This window comes from Halichoerus grypus, chromosome 10 (assembly GCF_964656455.1).
Source record: "Halichoerus grypus chromosome 10, mHalGry1.hap1.1, whole genome shotgun sequence".
NCBI classification, from domain to species: Eukaryota; Metazoa; Chordata; class Mammalia; order Carnivora; family Phocidae; genus Halichoerus; species Halichoerus grypus.
Window position 1 is genome coordinate 134224541 of NC_135721.1, and position 22403 is coordinate 134246943.

At 42.7% G+C, this 22403-nt stretch overlaps 1 protein-coding gene across 2 annotated transcripts in view; it reads right to left on the reverse strand.

The window, feature by feature from the left end:
• The window catches only part of LOC118537057 (serine/threonine-protein phosphatase 4 regulatory subunit 1-like), a 79714-nt gene that overhangs the window by 56219 nt on the left and 1092 nt on the right, over nucleotides 1-22403 (reverse strand). The gene's annotated exons all lie outside the window — the stretch shown is intronic.

Consider the following 22403-nt stretch of genomic DNA (forward strand, 5'->3'; position numbering starts at 1 on the left):
CTAAGATGAAGGCTGAAGGAATCGAAGAATACCAAAGCCAAAGGGAAGGGTTATGGTCTCAGAGGCAACTGAAGGAAGGTGAAAGGCTTCTGTTTCCAGCCGAGACGGTAACAGACTCTCACATTTTACACGTCTAGAAGACCAGGAAACCATCCAGGAAATGACAGTTTTCAGGCACTAGACAACAGGCAGCACTGACGAGGGCCCTCAGAGAAGGGACACAAACAAGGAGCCCTGAGACGGCCACCTCTGACTGCCCAGAGATCTTCCAGAGTTCCAGAGAAGGAAGCGTGAGGGGGCCAAAGAGGTCGGAGTTTGCAAAGGAGGGAGTGGCAGAGGCCAGCACAGTGGCCCCCAGAAGCTTCCACTGAGGACTGATCCACACACACATGAGAGAATACTACCAGGACTGGGGAGGAACCACAAGAGAGGAGCCGGCAGGTCCTTCCCGGCACTCACATGCATGGAGCAGCCGTCCCTTCCCACCCTGTGACACATGGCATGGCTGTAGTAGTGGCTAAATTATCTAGACTAGAGCCTGCTCTAGACCCGCCTGATGGAGCTTACATCAAGCCTCACCAGAATCCAGCCCAATCCAAAAAAGTTAACTACATACCATAACAAAATCTAACACTAGCGGATTTATACAATTTGGACTATGAAATCTAACAACTAACACCCCCAAATTCTTAATGTCCAGCATCCAATCAAATATTACCACGCATGAAAAGAAGCCAAACAATATGACCATAATCAGGAAAAATGAATAAACTGAGAAAGTCCCCCAAATGTCAGAGATGGTAGAACAGAAAATGATCTTTAAATAGCAATTAAGGGGCTCCTGGGTGGCTCAGTCGGTTAAGCGTCTGACTCTTGGTTTCGGCTCAGGTCATGATCTCAGGGTGGTGAGATCGAGCCCCACATTGGGCTCTATGCTCAGAATGGAGTCTGCTTGAGATTCTCTCTCTCCCTCTCCCTCTGCCCCCCCACTCACACTCGTGCAAGCATGCACACACACATGTGCGTGCACTCTCTCTAATAAATAAATAAATCTTTAAAAAAAATGCTCCATATAGTCCAGATATACATGCAGATGTTGATGAGAGAAATGGAAAATAAGAGACCCAAATGTAAATTCAAGAGATGAAAAACACAATAACTGAATCAAAACATAAACTAAAAGAAATGAACAGATTTGAGAACTGGAAAAAATCAGAGAACTTGAAGGTACAGCAACAGAAACTATCCAAAATGAAGCACAAAGAGAAAAAAATAAAATTAAAAAAAAAACAGAACAGACCATCAGTTATTTGGAGACATTATCAAGCACTATAACATATATAGAACTGGAATCCCAGAAGAAAAGAAGAGGGAAGAAAAAGAGAGATGGAGAAAACATTAAAAATTTTAGAAGAATAGCTGAAATTTTTAAATTTGACATAAACTATAAGCCTACAGATTCAAGAAACTCAACAAACCCCAAGCAGAATATACATAATGAAATATCACATTGGGGTACAACATAATCTATTGCTAAAAATCAGTGATCAAGAAAAAAAAATCTTAAAAAGCAGTCAGAAAAAAATACACATTACATTTTAAAAAGAGATTAGGGGCGCCTGGGTGGCTCAGTTGGTTGGGCGACTGCCTTCAGCTCAGGTCATGATCTCAGGGTCCTGGGATCGAGCCCCGCATCGGGCTCCCTGCTCAGCGGGAAGCCTGCTTCTCTCTTTCCCACTCCCCCTGCTTGTGTTCCCTCTCTCGCTGTGTCTCTCTCTGTCAAATAAATAAATAAAATCTTTAAAAAAAAAAAAAAAAAGAGATTAATAATAGACTTCATGTCAAAAATCATTAAGGAAGGAGAAGATGATATCTTCAGAGTGCTGAAAGAAAAAACACTAATCAGAATTTTTTACTTCAAGAAATCTTTCTCAAATTGTAAGGGGAAATACAGACTTTTTCAAACAAACAAAAGTGGAAAGAATTCACTGCCAACACACATGTTCTATGAAAAATGTGAAAGGAAGTTCCTCAAACAGGAGAAACAGATGGAAATCTGAAGCTACTCAAATAAAAGAAGAGGCTCAGGAATGGTATATGTGTGGGTCAGTATAAACAACAACTTTTTTCTCATTTTATAAAATCTCTTTTAAAAATGCCTGACTACTAGGGTGCCTGGGTGGCTGAGTCAGTTGAGTATCTGACTCTTGATCTCAGGGTCGTGAGATCAAGCCCCAAACCGGGCTCTGCGCTCAACACGGAGTCTGCTTGAGATTCTTTCCCCCTCTCTCTCCTTCCCCCTCTGCCCCTCCCCCACCACCCCGCTTCAAATAAATAAATAAATAAAATCTTTAAATAGATCCACAAATCTAAGCCCAATGCATTTTTCACAAAGGTGCCAAGGTAATTTAATTCAGCAAACAGAGCTAGAATAACTGAATACACAGGTGAGGGGGAAATGTCCTTTGTCCTTAATTAACTCAAAATAGATAACAGACACAAAAACCATAAAATGATAAAACTTCTAGAAGAAAACATAGGAGAAAAATCTTTGTGTTCTTTAATTAGGCAAAGATTTCTTAGAGGGGGTACAAAAAGCATGTGCCACAAAAAGAAATACTCATGAATTCAACTTGAACAAAACAGAACTTTTGCTCTTCAAAAGACACTGGTAGGAAATAGAACACCAATTGGGGTGCCTGGCTCACTCAGTCAGAGCGTGCAGCTCTTGTTCTTGGGATTGTGGGTTCAAGCCCCATGTTGGATGTAGAGATTACTTAAAAATAAAATCTTAAAAAAAAAAAAAAAAGGAAATGGACTACCAAGCCATAGACTGGGAGGAAAATATCTGTAAAACATATCTGATTTCCAGAATATAGAAAGAACTCTTAGAGCTCAATCTTTAAAACAGGAAAAAAACTTGAATAGACATGTCATCACAGAAGATACACAAATGACAGCTAAGCATGGGGAAAGATGGTCAACATCATTAGTCATCATTAGTAATCATGGAAATGTCAATTAAAACCACAGTGAGATAATACTACCCACCCACTAGGAAGGCTAAGAAAACTTTTTAAACTGACTCTATTAAATGTGTTGGCAAGAGCAACTGGATCTCTCATACGTTGCTGGTAAAAAATGCAACATGGTACAGCTCCTATGGTTTGGCAGTTACTTAAAAAAAATAAATATATACTTACCATCTGAGCAAGCAATCCCACTCCTAGGCATTTACGCAGGAGAAATGAAAACGTGTATGTTTACGCTAAGACTTGTATTTGTGTGTTCAAAGCAGCTTTATTCACAACAGTCAAAAACTGGAAATAACCAAAATATCTATCAACTAAGTGGCTAAACAAATTGTAATCTATCCATACAAAGGAATACTTGTCAATAATAAAAGGGAATGAGCTACTAATATGCAACAACATAGATGCATCTCAAGAGCATCATATCAACTGAACGAAGCCGGACAGGTAAGATTTCATTCTGCATAATTCTGCCAACATGAAATTCTAGAAAAGACAAAAACATACTAATACATAGCAGATCAGTGGTTGTCTGGGATCAGGGGTGGGGAAAGGTATGATGGCAAATGGTCATGACATGACTTCTGGTAGGTGCAGGAAATGTTTCGTTTCCTGGTTGTGGTTGTGTGGTTGTGGTCACACAACAGAATACTTGTTAAGACTCATTTTAACAAATTGCCCTTCAGTGAATATTATTATATATAAATTATACTTCAGTACAGGTGAAAGAAAGGAAAAAGAAAAAAGGAAGGAAGGAAGGAAGGAAAGAAGGGAGGGAGGGAGGAAAGATGAGCAGAAGGCTGGCCATTCTTCTATTCTTCCCAACCCCACCTTACAAAGGCTAGAATGAAAGTACCTGGCAAGTTGCTGGCACCACTGTGATTAAAAGAATTCTTAAGAGTATCTAACTTCCCTTGCTCTGATTCTGTATTTATGAAGTGAGCTTGAGATCTTAATCTCCTTGAGAACTCCGAATCAGATCCAGAGAATGCACAGTACTTATGAGACCACAGGGAGTTGTGTGTGGTCTTCAGGTAAACCTTCAATTCATTTTAAAGGCATGCAGGAATGTATCTTAAAATTGCCAGGCTATTCATATTTGTCAGTTTGGTGCTATTTGCCCCTGAATGGTGTTAATAAAGCACTGTCAAGTTCTTACTCTAGACTTTGTCCGGTGGGGAAGTGCTGATCTATCAACCTGAATACCTTAGCCTTCTAGGCAAATATTCATCTCATTCTAGTAAGTAATAAACTGACATTCTGATTTCTATTCTAACATCAGTCCCCTTTTCCCATCCCCATTATTACCACCTTAACCCAGTAGAGATTACCATAGGAGCATGGGCTTTGACAACTACATTCAAACCCCAGTTACTGTGATTTCCAACAACATACGGTGGAGTTGAAGAGAAAGGAACCCCTTTCCACCACACACACAAAAAAATAAAAAATACAGAAATTTAGATAAAATAATTAAAAATGCAGGAAGGCAGCAGTAAAGGCAGAAAGGACATCCTCAATGCCAGTAAGGAAAACGGTAATCAAAGTGAGAGCAATTAGCATAAGGTGACACCCCTATGATCAACACTTAAGACCTACATATAGGTCTTAGGCACTAAGATTTCTGAAGCTCACATGGGGATAAATGATGTGGATGAATTTAAATCTAAGCCCCCAAATATTAGACAGTTGAGGAAAGGGGACTACAGTTAGAGTGCAAGTGGCAGGTGTAGTCAGTCCTGAGAAATCAAACCACAGGCCTACATGACCTGTGAGGGCTGAGTCAACTTACAAGACCTGCAGAGCCCCACTCTGAGCTCTTGGGAGGATCAGTGTTCAGAGGTATTCCAATTCCAGGCATCCCAGCACAAGCAAACAGGAGCCTTTCACAATCCAATAAGCAAGTTCACAAAACTATCCCTGCTGAAGATAAATTCCAAACATACATGGTTACAAACCTTCGAGAGAAAGAACAGACACAAGAAATGAGAATTTGCACCCCCAAGACAGAAATATTAGAAAAATCTAAAATAGACTATCAAATAATTATGCATAGAATGAGTAGGATTTAAAATACAGATGTCAAAATGAAAGAAAAAGAAGAATGAGATTGGGAAGAACAGGCACATTTGAAAAAGAACCACGTAGAAATGAAAAATAGAGACAACTTAATTAAACATTCAGTAGCTGGCTTAAATAGCAGTTTAGACACAGCTCAAGAGAGAGTTAGTGAGCTGGAAGATTGATCTGACAAATCACCCAGAACACTGCACAGAGAAAAAAGGAACTGGAAAATATGGGGACAGCAATTAAAGGACAGGAAGAACAGAATGCTAAGGTCTGAGATAAGTCCAGTGAGAATTCCAGAAAGAGGGATTAATGAAAACAGGAAGAGGCAATATTCAAAGAGATAATGGCTACCAGTTTTCCAGAATGGGGAAAAAATGCATATTCAATTTGAAGAAGTACAAACCCTGAATGAGTGATTAATAACAAAACTATCCTTGAGTGCACTGTAGAACACCCACAGCAAAGAAAAGCATCACAAAAAACAAAACACTAACAAACAAAAAAAAAGCAGAGAAAGATTACACATTAAATCCCAGATCCCTCACTCAAAAGATGTTAGAGACATAGTATTTATAATCAATAGAAGTGTGGGGTCTTGAGTCAAAATACCTGGTTCTGCAATCCCACACTGCTTCTTACCAGGTATGTGACTCTGGATAGATACCCCACCTCTCTGATTCTCGGTTCCCTCCCCCTAAAATGGACACCTGCCTCAGATGATGGCTGCAGTGTAGAATAAGGGACATTAGATATAGTCAGATATAGTTATACAGCATCTGAAACACATAGCACTTTGAAAAGATGAGCTGCTATTAGTAGTAGTAGTGGTATTAAGTCACCGAGCACATTATATTACTAATACTGCTTATGTTTCTTCAGGGCAACCAGAGCCACTACAAACTGTGTGTGTGTGTGGTGGGGAGGGGTGTCCTGGAAAGAAAATCAACAGAGGGGGAAGCCTCTGTGTTAAACTTGGCCTGAAATCTAGCTTGACCCCTAAACCATGCATGTTTGTGGCAAACTCTACAGCACAGCTAAGGCTAAGAGAACCGAGCTGAGATTTGGGATACTACCTGCCACAGGAGAGACAGTTAACGGGGGGACCTCATTTAAGTGCCTACTGAAACAGGGGCACCTGGGTGGCTCAGTCGGTTAAGTGTCTGCCTTCGGCTCAGGTCACGGTCCTGGGGTCCTGGGATGGAGCCTCACGTTGGGCTCCCTGCTCAGCTGGGAGTCTGCTTCTCCCTCTCCCTCTGCCCCTCCCCCCCACTTGTTCTCTCTCTCTCTCTCTCTCTCTCTCTCTCTCTCCCTCTCTCAAGTAAATAAAATCTTTAAAAAAAAAAAGTACCTACTGAAACAAAACAAAGAAACCAACACTCTTTGGAGGCATGTAACAGAATCCAGAGATTGTATAGTGCGTTAATAGTCACAATATCCAGATTATAATCCAACATTACTCAATAAACAAAGAAACAGAAAAACATGAACTAGCTAGGAGACAAAAATCACAGAATGACTCCGAAGGGACCCAAATGCTGGAAACACAGACAAGGATGTTAAAGCAAGTATTATAAAGCGCTCACGGACCTGAAGGAAGCACGCCTGCAAAGACTGCAAAGATAAGGACTCTGAGCAAAGACGTGCTAACTACTAAAACACACTGAACAAAAACTGAAGTTGAAATAATATCTGCGACTTAGAAATTCGAGGAGCGGACTTAACTGAATGATCAAATAATGGCAAATTCCCCAAATTTGGTGACAGAAATAAGTGTACGGAATCAAGGATCTTAACAAACCCCAAGAAGATACGCACGCAGAAAACCACACTAGACACATCCAAGTCAAACTGCCCATAACCTTGAAAACAGCAGAGGAAAGCAACCACGGCGCGCAAAGGATTCGAACGCCCTATACCGCCACACGGGGAGCAGCCAGGCAGAAGACCACGAGGCCACACCTGGGAAGGACCGGAGGGAAACCGTCAATCCAGGACGTGACACCCAGGAAGACACCCTTGGGAACGATGATGAAAAAGACACTGCCAGATCACAACAGAGGGCAACAAAGCATTTATTTGTCACACACCCTTTTAAGCAGAGCCAGCCAACACAGACTGTGAGAAATGGTAGGAGAAGGGCTCTGCAGGCTGAGGAGAAAGGATCCCATTTGGAAACTGGATCTTCAAAAGGAATCAAGAACATTGGAAATGGTAAATATGTCGGTAATTTTTTAAAAAACTGTATTTCCTCTTAATTTCTTCAAAAATATGTCCGATAGTCTGGAGCGATTCAAAGCAAAAATAATTTTGTACTGTGGAATTTATAACATACGCAGATAGACCACATAATAAAAACGATAACATAAAGTAGGAGGGTAATAAATGGAACTCTACAGTGGTCAGGTTTCACCATTTTACATAAAGTGCTGCATTATTAACTCTAAGTAGATGGTTTCTGTCTCCACAGCTAGACGTGGGGACCCTTTAAAACCCCGGGACCGTGTCATATAATGCCTGGCACACAGCGGACACTTAATAAATATTGGCTTCTGTAGAAGTCAGTCTCCCGAGACTTTGATTACCAGGATTCAATTCAGGAGTCCAGCAGCCCCTGAGAAAGCGGAGAAAATCTAGTTTCCACAACGACAAACGTGAGACGCAGCAGCAAGCCACCCCCACAACCTGAGTTACAAAGCAACCAGGACATTAATTCGCTTCTGCTTGCAAAAGTGAGAGATCTGAGTTTCAAAAAGGAAGAAAGCAGGTCAAAAACTACCCTACAATTGGTGAAGGAAGGAAGGAAGGAAGGAAGGAAGGGAGGAAGGAATTGGAGCATTCAATATAAAATGCATGAGTTAATCAAAAATACCCAATCATCCCAAATTTGGGGGAGTCACAGTAACTATGTGAGGAAGGGCAGAGGGAGTAAGGATGTGTAAAGCACATCTGAAACAGTAAGAGATCTGAGTTGCAGGGATCTCTGTTTTGTTTCATTTTAAGAACTGGAGCTACAGATTTCGTCTCATACAGAACAAAGACCCACGTTATGTAAATGCGGCTGGTCAGGGGCGTTCTGCATGAATATGTTGCTGTCGGCCACCCAGAGCCAGAGAACCAGCCTCCCCAGAGCCCCAAGTTGGTCCCACACTCTCTGACTGCAGCTCTGACCCCGGCCAGGCGGCCACCTAGCCTCAGAGTATGGACAGCTTGGGACATCATGTCCCCCGATGTGGAACAGGGAAGGTACACTAAGTATCCCTATATCACAAGGAGGGCAAGTTCTTCCCACCCAATTTTCTAATGACATCAAAAAAGTTGCCTTTTGGTGCTAGTATGTCTTGAACGCTTCCCTAAAACTGGCTAATCCTCCTTTTTAATACAGCGCAGGCCTCACGCTCTGAATCTTGGGCAGGCAGCTGTGTCTATCTAGAATTTAAGGTTATTTTATTTTTTATCATATGATATTTTGGTTAAGTTTCATGTTGAGCAACTGATACAAGTTTTCCAAATTTGTTCAAAAAGAAGTTATTGATACAAAGAAAAATACAGATGGTATATAGATAAAGCAAAAATAGGAAAAGCAGTTCAGAAATGACTGACTTCTGAAAAATAATGGATTAGTGTAATCCAAGGAAAATATTCCCAGTAATAACATCACATTCGTGTGCAAATAATAATGCCTTTTATTTCAAGTACTGAAAATCCTTTTTTTTTTGGTAGAGGTAAACATCTTCCCTTGTGTGGATCAACATCCTGGCCCCTTTCAAAATTAGAAGATCCTACTTGAGTCTAAATTAATGAGATTATCATTGAGATTATTACTATTTACCTATAAATGATATGTTAGATTTTTTAAAACTATTTCATGAAAGCACCAGAGTTTATTAAAGTCTTCCAAGTCTGCCATTGCCATATTCCCCACTTGAGAACCACTGTAAAAGAGGAAGACTATCAGGTGGTGTTACCTGAACAGCCTGTGGTGAGTGCCTGGTCCCAGGAGGGGAGGGGTCTGGGGTTCTTTCCAGGAAAGTTCTGGCCCACCTTTGCCTCTCTGAGCTCTCCCTCTACACCTTCTCCCCCTCACTGCCCTCTCCTCCAGCCACATGGCTCCTTGCTACTTCCCAAACACTCCAGTCCCTTCCCTGGCTAAGGGCCTTTGTACTGCAGGGTGGTTCCCTCTGCCTGGAACTCTCCTCCCCAAGATGTCCTCTCTGATAACCTCCTTCTCTTTATTTTTTTTAAAGATTTTATTTATTTATTTGTCAGAGAGAGAGAGAGAGCACAAGCAGGGGGGAGCAGCAGAGGGAGAAGCAGGCTCCCCACTGAGCAGGGAGCCTGATGCGAGACTCAATCCCAGGACCCTGGGATCATGACCCAAGCTGAAGGCAGACGCTTAATCAACTGAGACACCCAGGCGTCCCCTCCTTCTCCTCTTTAAAATCTGCTCATTCACTGTTGTGAGTTCCTCCCTGACCACTTTATTTTGAAATTGCAAGCCTCCCACCTATACCCCACCTTACCATGATCTACTTTTCTATTTTTCCAGAGAAATTATCACCTTATAACACACAAAGTATTTACTTCTTATGTTTACTGTTGATCAGCTGGTTCACTCCCCCCCCCAAGCCGCCCCCCCCAAATCTCTGACTCATTGATCTGCCTGGCACACAGTAGGCACGCAGTTAAAGTTGCTGAACGAATAAATGAATGAATGAATGAATGGTAAAGATCTGCCAAGCTAGCGTGCTGTGCCTGACAGTGGCAGCAGCACACAGAATGACTCCTGCTTTGATAAAGAATTTTCTAGAAGTTACACTTCTAGCCACTGCTAAGGGGGCATATTGTCTGGTGAACTGTTCACAGGAACAAGAGCTGAGGTCTACATGGTGATATCATGAGCAGTCGATTATTCTCAGACCCAACAAGTCCAGGTCACCCACAAACATCAGGAATCTCAAGCTTTCAAGTTAGAAATGAAATATGAAGTAGCAGATAAATAATTCCTTGTTCAATTTTTTTCTCTGTGTTTTCTTATATTTATAAAAAAAAAGTTGCCCACTCCATTCATGAACGCTGACTATACTGCAGAAAAGCAAAGCCCTCTCAAGAAAATAGCTTCTAATAATAACTTCAAGCCTTCTTGGCTCAATGTAAAATCTAAAAACCAAGACTGACCCTGACTGCCTTCATCTGCCATCTCTGCCGTGACGGACTTCTGAGCCGTGGCCACTCTCTGGGTTTCTGCCACACATCAGGTTCACCGGCAAGTTTACACAGGACATTACTAACCCTTTACCAAAAACGAGTGAGAATTTAAAGCTAACAAAGACCAGTAGGGGAAGGGCTTGGAATGACTGCTAGTTTGCTACATCTGGGTGGGCGGCCTCTCCCATCGTCTTATGCTCAGCACCCTGTCCCCATGCTGCACCCCCACGTGCCACCACGCCTCCCTGAACTGTATGGCCAATGTCCCCGGGACTCTGCTGCATCCCAGTCAGTGGCTGTGGCTACCACCTGCCCTCCGGAGGGACGGGCCAAGTTTAATAACCCAGCTAATTAGCTAAAAGATATGCATCGTACCTCCACCATCCAACCAAAACCAGAATGGTTCTGCAGCAGCAGCCGTGAGCCCACACAACCCGAGATGAGACTGGCTCCTCTTGCTGAGGTCCTGATCAGTCAGCAAAGAATCACAGAACCTAGAATCCTTTAACCTGATGCTAGGTAACTAAGTAAAAATTTTAAAAAATAAAAATAAAACCCTATTCTTGATTTAAAGTTCCACCAGAAAAACGTATTTCTGGAACCTACAACTCTGAGAAAAAAAAGGATTTATCCTCTTTTATGCTAACTCAAGGGTCATCTACTAAAAATAATGAACAGTGCCAGTATATTCATCATTTAAAACAGTCTAGGGCATGAGATAAATGAGATGAGGATGCTCTAGCGGAAACACAATGGATCCTCGAGCACTCGCCTATGTGTCAATGCTTTTCAAAAGACACCAATCTGTCTTAAAACAGGCTAAGCACAAATTAATGTTTTAAGTATAATTGTTAGGTGAATGTGCTTTACAGGTTCAAAGTACAGTACATACAATCTAAGAAAACAAAGAAAAGAAATGATGCAGGCCATTTTGCATTAAGAAAAACATCAAATGATCTAGTACCAAAACAGAAAGCATGTTAACAGCAAACCCACCTCAAACATATTTTCCTCCCATTGCGGTTAACTTCAAGTGACAAGAGTAAACCATAATTCAATATTCGACAGAGTATTGGGGATTCAGAGACGAGAAAGACACCACGGTCCCAGACTCCAAAAGCTCCCCAGGGAACAAAGATCGTCACACACAAAACAACTCACAATACTCAGGTGGCAAGAGCCGTAGGATAAGGTATAAACAAACCGGGAAGAAACCAGCTCTGCCTGGAAGAGGGAGGGGAGACAGGAGATGCTTCCCTACAACAGTGATATTTGAGCTGGGCCTTGAACAGCAGGTAGGAATTCACCACAAGGGAAGAGAGAAAGAATCTGGGAAAGGGAAAAAGAACATTCCAGATGAAGGGAAGAGCACAGCAGAGGAAAGTACACTGAGCACTGCCTTTGAGCAGTTCAGGGAAGTCAGAGATTTCACACAACGCCACCAACCCCCGACTGAAGAGCCACACTACAACTGGTTTTAAGTGGAAAGGTGAGAAAAAATAAATACAATAAAACATACCCAATGAGCTACCTTTATGGGCCCAGACGTGAACAGAGATAGTGACGGAGGCAGAGATGTTATAGCATGTCTATCCCAGCAAGCATTTTCATTAAGAATCCATTCTCCAGGCATACCCAATATTTACGATTCCCCATTCAACATGTCATTCTGTCACTATAAGTCTATGTGAGAAATGCCACCCTGGGCCAGCCCACTTATCCATACAATCCAATATTCTGTCTCTGACACAGCACTAGGGGACATTGGTGGGGAGAACATGATGGATGTGGCCCGCTCTACGTCCATCTCAAAACATTAGAATATTATTGGCTGGTGGTGACCAAGAAGTTTAGCCTATTTGCAAAATTTGTACTTTAAAAAAACCCAGAAGAATGTAGCAATATAGAACTTACATAATTGATAATTTTATAGAGTTGCTCATTAGCCATTCTTCAATGAACAATTACTAAGTCTTTGTGAGGCCTTAAATGATTTTGGGGGGGAACTAGAGTAACCCATCCATTAATGTGTTATTTCAAGTGGTTTCATTCTTCTTGCTAACGGGCTTGTAAGTATGAATGCAGATTCCTACACTGGGATTATTTCTAATAGCGAGACTAGACAAGCCTGGCCAATCTAAATGATAAAGAACGCTCTTGATTCTTCACTGGCTTTTGGGGGGAATCTGACCCCCGCACACTGCAGGTCCTTGTTGACTTAACTAAATTTCAACAGCAAGTTGCACGAGCAAACTTTCTCTGTATAAATGCCATTCTCTAACAAGACCCATGCTGATTTATTAGCTCTTGTATGAGCAGATCCATCCAATGCATAATGTTTTATATTGCAAATCTTTGAGGGCTACTGATGGTTATTACCAGCACTACGCAATGGGCTGGCTGAAAAGACCAACTTAATTCATGAGCAGCCGTCCTTTCTATACCATGCATACATGGAAATTCCTCTTTGATTTGTGGCTTTAATCACGCTTCCAAAACCTGTCATTATTTATGACTCTGACTTTTACACTGATGGTCAATGGGAAACATTTACTCGAGTTACCTGATAGGAAAGAACTCTGCAGCTCAAAGCGGTTCGTGTGCTCCATTTTGATATTACACATCTCAATTTTCCTGCCGACTCACCAGATTGGGGACAGAGCTGGAGGAGGTGGGCGCGAGAGTGCTAGAGTCTACATAGTATTAATGAACGGAGAGATGATACTGAAATATGCAGTGACTTCGCTAGTCAGACTTAAGGCAGATTTGAAAAGGAAAAAAGGTTGTAAAAGAAAACCAACAACCTTTGGGGTGAGTGTATGTGCACGTGGGTCTCCATTTTCCTACTGTTCAAAATATTTGAAACCATCAAGTAACACTAACCAACATAAAGTCCCTTCTTTACTGACCACCTTGGCCAAACTGCTAAGAAGGGTGCCCTCCTCCTTTTTTTTTTAATGATTTTATTTAGTTATTTATTGGAGAGAAAGAGGGAGAGAGAGGGTGCACATGTGCGGGAACAGGGGAGGAGCAGAGGGAGAGGGAGAGAATCTCAAGCCGACTCCGAGCTGAGTGCAGAGCCTGACGCAGGACTCGAACTCACAACCCTGCCATCATGATCTGAGCCAAAACCAAGAGTCAGAAGCTTAATCAACTGCACCACCCAGGTTCCCCTGCCCTCCTACTTCTGGAAAGAAGCAAACTCTTCCATGGATGCACCAAGCTCCATCCCGGTCTCATACAATCCAACCCCCATTGTCTTCTACCCTCTCTTTCTGCTGTCATCTTTCCCTTTAGGAGGCGCCTGGCTGGCTCAGTCAGTAGAGCATGCGACTCTTGACCTTGGGGTTGTGAGCTCCAGCCCCAGGCTGGGTGTAGGGATTACTTAAAATTAATTAATTAATTAATTAAAAGCTTTAAAAAATAAAGTCAGTATGTCATCTTTCCCTTTTCACTGACTCCCTCCCCTCAGTCCATGGTTATGCTTTCCTCTATACCTTGATTTTAAAAATCAGTACGTTTTAGAAAATCAAAGTATAACACTATTGAGAAAAGTGTATAAATAACAACTGTCCCACCTGACAGATTTTCACAAACTGAACACACTGTTGTAACCAGCACTCGGCTCAACAAAGAAAATTTTACTAGCATCTCCAAAAGCCCCTCATGCTCCCTTCTGCTCACTATCCTACCCCAAGGGTGACCACTCTCCTGCCTTCAAACAGCCTGGATGACATTAGCTTTGCTTGTTCTTCTACTTCGTATAAATAGAATCACCCAGTATGCACCCTTTTGTGTCTGGCTTCTTTCACTCATCATTATGTTTGTGAATTCATCCACATTATTGGGTAGACTTGTAGATCATTCACTATTACAGCTGCACAGTTTTCCACTGTGTGAATGGAACCACAATTCATAATCCATTGTATTCATGATGGACATGTGGGTAGGTTCCAGTTTTCAACTATGAAGAATAGTGCTATTATTTGATGGGTGAAACAGATAAAGGGGATTAAGAATACAATTATCGTGGTGAGCAGTGAATAATATATAATATTGTTGAATCGTTATATTGTACAACTAAAACTAATATAACACTATATAATATACTTCAATAAAAAATTTAAAAATAAAAAGCAAAAATAATAAATATATATATAACATGGGGGACAAAAAAGATTAGCTACAGAATTACTAAGAGAATTTATCCAGAGAGCATAACACAATGTCAGGTAATAGTGCATAGTCAATAAATAATTATTACTTGATTTTTTCCCATAACTACTCAATATATCTAAAGTTTTAATCTATGGATAGAGTTAACAAGGCTCTGAGACCACAAAAGGTGCTTAAAGATTAAAAACAAACAAAAGAACAGTGCTATAATGACCATGTCCTTCTGAGAATAATACATTCACATCTTGTTGGGCATATAACCAGGAGGAGAATTCAAATCTTTTTTTTTTTTTTTTAAGTTTCCAGAGCAAATATAATAATGCAAATGTGTTCTGGGCTCTTCTATCCAAGAAAAGCAATTGACCTCAATCCTTCCAGCTGCTTCTCCTTGAAAGGGTCTGTTTTCCCCTGCTAGGCTGTGGGCTCGCAAGAACAGTGACCATTCCCAAAAGTATCCAATTACCAGCCAGTGCCTGGAATACAGGAAGTACTTAATAAATAACCATTGAGCTAGGGGACTACGGGTGACGCTATAGCTCCTAATGCCTTCCCAACTAATTCTGCTCTGGCTTCTGCTCCTTGGCTGCATTGGAAAAGCTCTCACTAAGTTCACTGAAGACCTTCTAACTACCAAGGCCTGTGGCCTGTCTTCAGGACTCCTCTTCCCCCATGCTTCCATGGCAAGTGGCATGAACAATCAGCCCAAGCGAAAACTGGCTTCAAGGGTCCCCTGGCTTCTTACCTCTGGGATGTTTGTTCTCCAGGGCTCACTATTAGAAGCTTTTGCTGCCGGGGGCTCCACCCTTGACCTTCTTCTCCTCCAAAACCCACCGTGCTGCTCTTATCCATTCCCCTGGCTTCAGCTTCCACCCACCACTAATGACTCTCTTCAGTCCTAACTCTGCTCCAGAACCCTACAAGGGGGCTTTTCAGTGGCCTCCTGGACTATGCCCCCAGGATCTCCTAAACACACCTCAAAAGTAACTGTCTCAGATGGAAAACATGACCTCCACCCTGGCATACTGCCTGGTGTATTTATTCAACGTGCACTTCTGCTTGTCTGTTATGTGCCACTCAGCATGCTAGACCCTAGTGATCCAAGATGGGGAAGACTGGGTCTGATGGACCAGAGCAGGCATCTGGCCACGCCTGGCTTAAATGCTGCCACAGGGTTCAGGGAGGATGAGGAGAGGAACCAGCCTAGCCTGGGTGGTGGGAAGCAGAAGTGCTGCCACAAGGTCTGTCTCTGAGTTGACTCTTCCCTGTTGGAACTATCTATAGACCCCACTCGCTGCTCTGACATCCACCTCCTCCATCGAGACCCCACTGCCCTTGCCTGGGTCCCTGGAACACAACACTTTTTCCATCCCTGGCTTGTTTCTCCACAGTCTGCCCTTTACAATGTAACTCAGCTCTGGGCACTCCCCGGACTAGAACTCTCCAGTGGCACCCCACGGGCTCCTTGAACAAAAGGCAAACCCCTTATCCTATGAGGGGCTGAAGGCCACACATGGTAGGCCCCCCTCCCCCACTGCTCTCCCTCCTGTGTCCAGTGCTCACTGTGCAGCAGATGCACGAGTCCTGGACAACATGAGCCAGTCCAGCCTCAGAGCCTGTGCCCTTGTGCTATGCCCGGATGCTTCCTCCAGCTCCACGGAGGAACATCTCCATCTTGTTATTCAAACCTGAGAGCGCTTCTCAGAGCTCCAGATAAGCCTCCTCTGGCCACTCAAGGTAAAGGAGCAACTCCATCCCTCCAACAGCCCTGCCTGGCACTTCGGATCACACTCACCTGTCATGCGTCCTGCACCACACCCACCACTCCTGAACTTAGCTCACTCATTTATGTTGGCTTTTTTTTTTTTTTTTTTTAAGATTTTATTTATTTATTTGAGAGGGAGAATGAGATAGAGAGAACATGAGAGGGAGGAGGGTCAGAGGGAGAAGCAGACTCCCCGCTGAGCAGGGAGCCCGATGCGGGACTCGATCCCGGGACTCCAGGATCATGACCTGAGCCGAAGGCAGTCGCTTAACCAACTGAGCCACCCAGGCGCCCTATGTTGGCTTTTTAATGGCTGGCTCTGTCACTGGACTGAAGCTCCAAGAGAGTAGAAATCAGATTTGTTTCATTCACCTCTGTGTCCCTAAGGCCTAGTGTAGTGCCTGGGACTTAATAGGTCCTGAGTAATTATTAGTCATGTCCATGAACGAATGAATGAACGAATGGCAAGTCCGCCAAAGCATGGCGGTTAAGTACAAATTCTGTAGCCAGACTCCCTGGTTTGAATTCCACCTCTGCCACATGCTAGCTGCGCTGTTTGGGGCAAGTTACTTAGTCTTTTTGTGCCCCTTGGGAGCCTTGCTTGGCAACAAAATAAAGTCAAAAATACCTGCTCCGTAGGGTGTTTATAGTTAAATACTAGAAGCACTCCCAGCAGAGCTTGGCACAGTATCAGTCCTCACTAAATGGCAGTTCTTCTACCACTGCCCGGGTTGCCTTCCTAAATCGTAAGTCCCAGCAGCACATCTAGGGACTCCCTACCACCTCTCAGGGGAAGTCTAAACCCCATGACTGGGAAGGCAGATTCTTGTTCTTCATGGGTAGGCCCCCAACCCACCTCCGCAGTCTCTCCCACTCCTCGGCCCTGTATACCCCTGGGTCCCAAGTCCCCAACCTTTTCACCACATGTCCACCTCTGCACACACGGGCCCTCTGCCCAGAATGCCCCTCGCCTTCCTCGGCCTGACCCAACTCAAACGGCACCTCCCCTCCTGGCCTCTGCCTTGCCACTCCGCCTGCCTGAGCCCTCGAGCGGGCTGCCTTCTGCACCACCGCTAGCATGCACCTCCCCACCAGGCAAGAGTGTCCCTGAGGTGGAGCCCAGGGCTTCTTCAGCCCCCCATCCTCGGCACCTCCCGCAGGCTGGCACCTGGAAGGATATTACTGGATGAATGACTTTCCAAACATGAACAGCAACCACTTGCCCTCATCTTACTTTTTTCCCCATCAGGGCTCAAATTAAGTGTTTTGAGGGCCAAAACCACTTTCTTTTATTACCTAGGTTTTGTTCCAAATATTCTGTTTAAAAGACCTTACTTTGGGGCGCCTGGGGGGCTCAGTCAGTTAAGCGTCTGCCTTCAGCTCAGGTCATGATGTCAGGGGTCCTGGGATTGAGCCCCGCATCCAGTTCCCTGCTCAGTGGGGAGTCTGCTTCTCCCTCTCCCTCTGCCCCCCCAACCCCGCTCGTGCTCTCTCTCTCAAATAAATAAAATCTTTAAAAAATAAATAGATAGATAGGTAGATATCTTAATTTGTCAGGGTGCCTGGTTGGCTCAGTCAGTAGAGCAGGCAAATCAATCTCAGGGTCATGAGTTCAAGCCCCACGTTGGGCGTGGAGCCTACCTAAAATAACTAATTAATTAGTTAATTTAAAAATAAGAATAAAATAAGAAAGATCTTAATTTGTGATGTAGAAAGCCATTTAAAACTCTCTTTTTAAAAAGAGAAAATTTCAGGGAATCTCTGATGTTCATCTGTTTGTCTCACAGGAAATGGAGAATAGAGAGCAACAAAAGTAAAATGCATTATAATGATCAGAGAGGGGAAGCAAAGTTGATTCTACATCCACCACTCTGACTCTTTTGTTCCTCGCTGCCTCATCCTGCTGGGATGACAGAGGTACATGTTTTTATCCCCAACATACCAACAGGAAAAATGAGACGCGAACTTTGAGCAATATGTCAAGGATTACTTAACAAAACAGAGGTTGTGCTAGCAAAAAGCTCAGCTCTTCAAACTGAACCTGGTGGGAAAGACAGCCTATAAAGTCGGCTCAGATAACAGACAAACTTAGAGGCTCTGATAGAATGAAGTCAAGTTTGATTTAGAACAGGGTTGGCTAACTATGGCCCGTGGACCAAATCCAGCCCACTGCCTGTGTTTGTAAATAAAGTTTTATTAGAAAACAGCCATACCCATTCATTTATGTAGGTCTGTGGGTGCTTCCAGGCTACAACAGCAGACTTGACTGGCTGCATCAGACCTTCTAGCCCACAAAGCCTAAAATATTTACTATCTGATCCTTTACAGGGAAAAAAATGTGCCTATCTCTGATTTAGAGAATAGTGTGATATCTGGATTTTTTTTCCATTTCCCAAGTATTAGCATACTCAAGTTCCTGTTCCTATTCAAGCTAGTTCACTTAACCGGGCTGGGGGGGGGGGGGGGGGGAGTTGTTGTTGCTGTTGTTGTTAATGGACAATCTTTGATTCAAGTTTATCTTATGTTCAGAGAAAAAAAGTTCAATGGTTTGGTTTTGGGCTCAAATTAATATAGCTTCTCCACTTTCAGGGCACACAGCCTGGCTGTGGTCCTTGAACAGAACATTTTTACAAACCTGGAACAAAGCAGGCAGGTGAAATGGAATGCTTTTTGCTCTGGAGGATGTCTTTTATTCCAGCTTAACCATACCCTGCTCCTTCCAGCACTAAGGTCCAAAGAGTCTGTCTGTATTCCTCTGCCCTAGCTAATCCTATTTTCTATGAAAGTTCAGATATCATTGGTTGGCACCTAGGCTTTCTCATCAATAGAAGTATGCCCCCTTCCGACTTCTTTCATAGATACCTCTTAAAAACCAAACATTTGAAAACACATTGTTCCCTCAATGCTAATATATTCTACCAGTCTGTCTTCGGAAGCTAAATGCACCCTACAGTAATGTCACAGGGACTTTAGAACTGGGATTCAGCTCTCCAAATCTTTGTACAGATGTTGGATCACATATGAAACTTTTACCTCATTTTTCAAAAATCTGTATTATGGAAATTTTCAAGCACATGCAAAAATAGAGAGAACAGTATAATAAATCCCCATGTCCCCAGCAGCTAGCCTCAACAAGTATCAATATTCTGCCCTTTTTTCCCCATTTATCCTTCTCCCCAACTTTATGCTTGTTTATTGTTTGTTGCAGCATCTGAAAGCAGACCTCATATGTCAAATCATTTCACCCATAAACGCTTGTTTGTTCCTGTAGATAAGGCCATTCTCCTTTGAACAAAACTGTGTTACCACTATCACATCTGACAAAGTTCATAATAATTCTTAACATTTAACTTAACATCTACTACCCAGTCCAAGTTCAACTTCCCCCACTCTTTCCATAATGTCTTGTTAAAGCTGGCTTGTTCAACTAAGAGCCCAAGTATGACCACACAGTATTTGGTGATCACTCTCTTAGGTGTCTTTTCATCCACAATAGATCACCCTCATTTTTGTTTTCAACTACCACCGGCATATGCTTAGATGCTAATTGGCCAAGCAAACCTTACCAAGGGTAGTACCTCTTCAGGCTGCACATGCTATAAGCAAATTCATAGACCCGGTAGGCACAAACTCACACGGCTCCACTTTCCAGTGCGATCCACCATGGGGACCAATATGCCAGGCCACCCCACACACTTTCTGCTCTCAAGAGAAGGAATTTAGCAAGCTAATTCTCTAAAATTAAATCTTTTCTGTGCTGCAATGGCCTGAAGACTCTGAATGATTTTAAAAAAACAAGGCATCCATTCATTAAGGCTTTTTTTTTAAGTTAGCCAAATTTAATCAAGAATCACAAAGTAAATCAGACAAGCCTTGTAATCCATTATTGTTACGAGTAACAACATTAATTAAACACCTAGCTCAAACAGGACATTCGGTTATAAAAAGGATGACCTGTCCCTGCCCAAAGCGACTTACAGCCTAAATGAAGCAGTTACCACATCACTTACACAAAACACCCAAGGAAGACGACAGACCTAAAATCACCCAAACTGACATCTATGCCCCTACCTTTAGGTTAAGAGTATTTGTGAGGCTGATCTGGGTAGCAGAATAAAAAGAACAAGAGTCAAAAGGAACAGAGTGTGACTGCTAGTTCTATCATTTATGAGCTGTGCCACACTAGGTAAGTTACTTAACCTCTCTGATTCTCAGTTTTATCATTTGTAAAATAGGAATAATCTCACCTACCTCACAGAGTAGCAGCCATAAACACTGAATCAGAAAATCTTACATGAAAGCCCAGTACTAGTAATGACGACGAAAATAATAATAAATTCATTGGCTATAAAACTCATTATGCCAGGCACTAAGCTAAAATGTTATATGGGTACTATCTCATCTAATCCTATCAGTTCTATGAGGCATCTCTTATTCCTATATACTTTTCCAGATGAAGAAATTGAACAGAATGAGTGAGGGATCGATCTGCTTGTCTAATATGACACAGCTAAAGGTAGGAAAGTGGGTCACAGGACCTCAGCGTTCTTGCTGTCAATCATGGCATAATAATGCCTCCCAAATGCCACCACAGTAAGGTGTAAAGGTGGGACCAGGGAGTTGGGGGGGGGGGAACAGGCCTTCCTACTATGGCTATTAAATCAATTATATTGTAAAGTCATTATTTGCATTATATCATAAAGTACAGCACCTCGTAGCTCCCCACCCCTGCTCAAACTGGAAGCCCCTCGAGACTCCCAAAGATGCAATCCTAAGGCATGGGTATATTCAGAGCCATAATGGTGGTTTCCTTCCTTGTTGGGGCAAGTCTTCAGCCATCTGCTACAGATCATTTAAGGCCTTCTCTATTATGAGTCTCAAACACCCAATACTTGTTCAGACAAGGCCAAAGTAAAATCAATTATTTTTTCCTATATAATCTCTTACTTTCTTTTTGTACATATATACAAAAAAGACTGAAGAAAGCTAGCCACCAGGAAAGAGGTCCAACTGCCACCATGGTTTGAGAAGCCCAACCAAGCCAAGTGGAAAATGTATCTGGACAAGAACTGAGGTCCTGCAACAGTCCCGTCAGATCTCCTGTGTGTGAAGCCACCTTGGACCTTCTCATCTTCCCAGAGTTCAACTGCAAACACATGAAGCTTCTATATCACCCAGGCAACCCACAGAATTGTTAGCAATAATAAAATGCTGTTGGCTTTGGGGCGCCTCGGTGGCTCGGTTGGTTAAGGGGCTGACTCTTGATTTTGGCTCAGGTCATGATCTCAGGGTCATGAGACCGAGCCCTGCCTCGGGCTCTGTGCTCTGTGCCAGTCTGCTTGAAATTCTCTCTCTCCCTCTCGCTTTGCCCCTCCTCCCACTCACGCGTGCTCTCTCTCTCTAAATAAATGAATAAAATCTTTTAAAAATAATAAATAATAATAATAAAATGCTGTTGGTTTAAGCCACTAAGTTTTGGGGTGATCTGTTAGATAACTAAAACAGCCAGCAATCAGCTTTTCCAGCCAGGCCAAATATCAAATCTATGAATAAAAGGGGCCAAATATAATAGGGCCTTAATAGAAGTGCACTGATGTTTACCAATAGAAATGTTACATTCCTTCCATTCAAGGATGGCTATTGGCTGAAACACTTATCTCTGTAAACCCAGGGTCTATACTGTACCTGTCTCAACAGTGTTAAATAAATATGAATAATGATCACATTGATAATAATGGCAGCTAATGTTTACTGAGTGTTTACATACACGGCTTCACGCTAAACCTTTTATTCATTTAACCTTCACGAAAGCCTTTGAGGTGGAACACTATTATGCCCATTTTACAGATGAGGCCACTGAGGCTCAGAGTGGTACAGTGACTAGTCCAAGATCACAGAGCCAGTAAAGAGCCACACAGGACCTCTTTCACCTTCTGGCCACCTGACTCCAGAACCGGTGCTCCTACCCACTGGCTTTATTACCCCTTCAAGTGCCATCCTACTTTAATAATGTTGCTTCCTTCTAAAAGAGATGTCTATAAAGAGTTTAAAACTGTGCCTGACCTGCAGTAAGTTTTCAATAAACATCAACTCTTAGGATGAGGAACCCGCAGACGGGGAAGGAAAGAGGATAGCAAGCCCTGATTAACGTTAGCTGT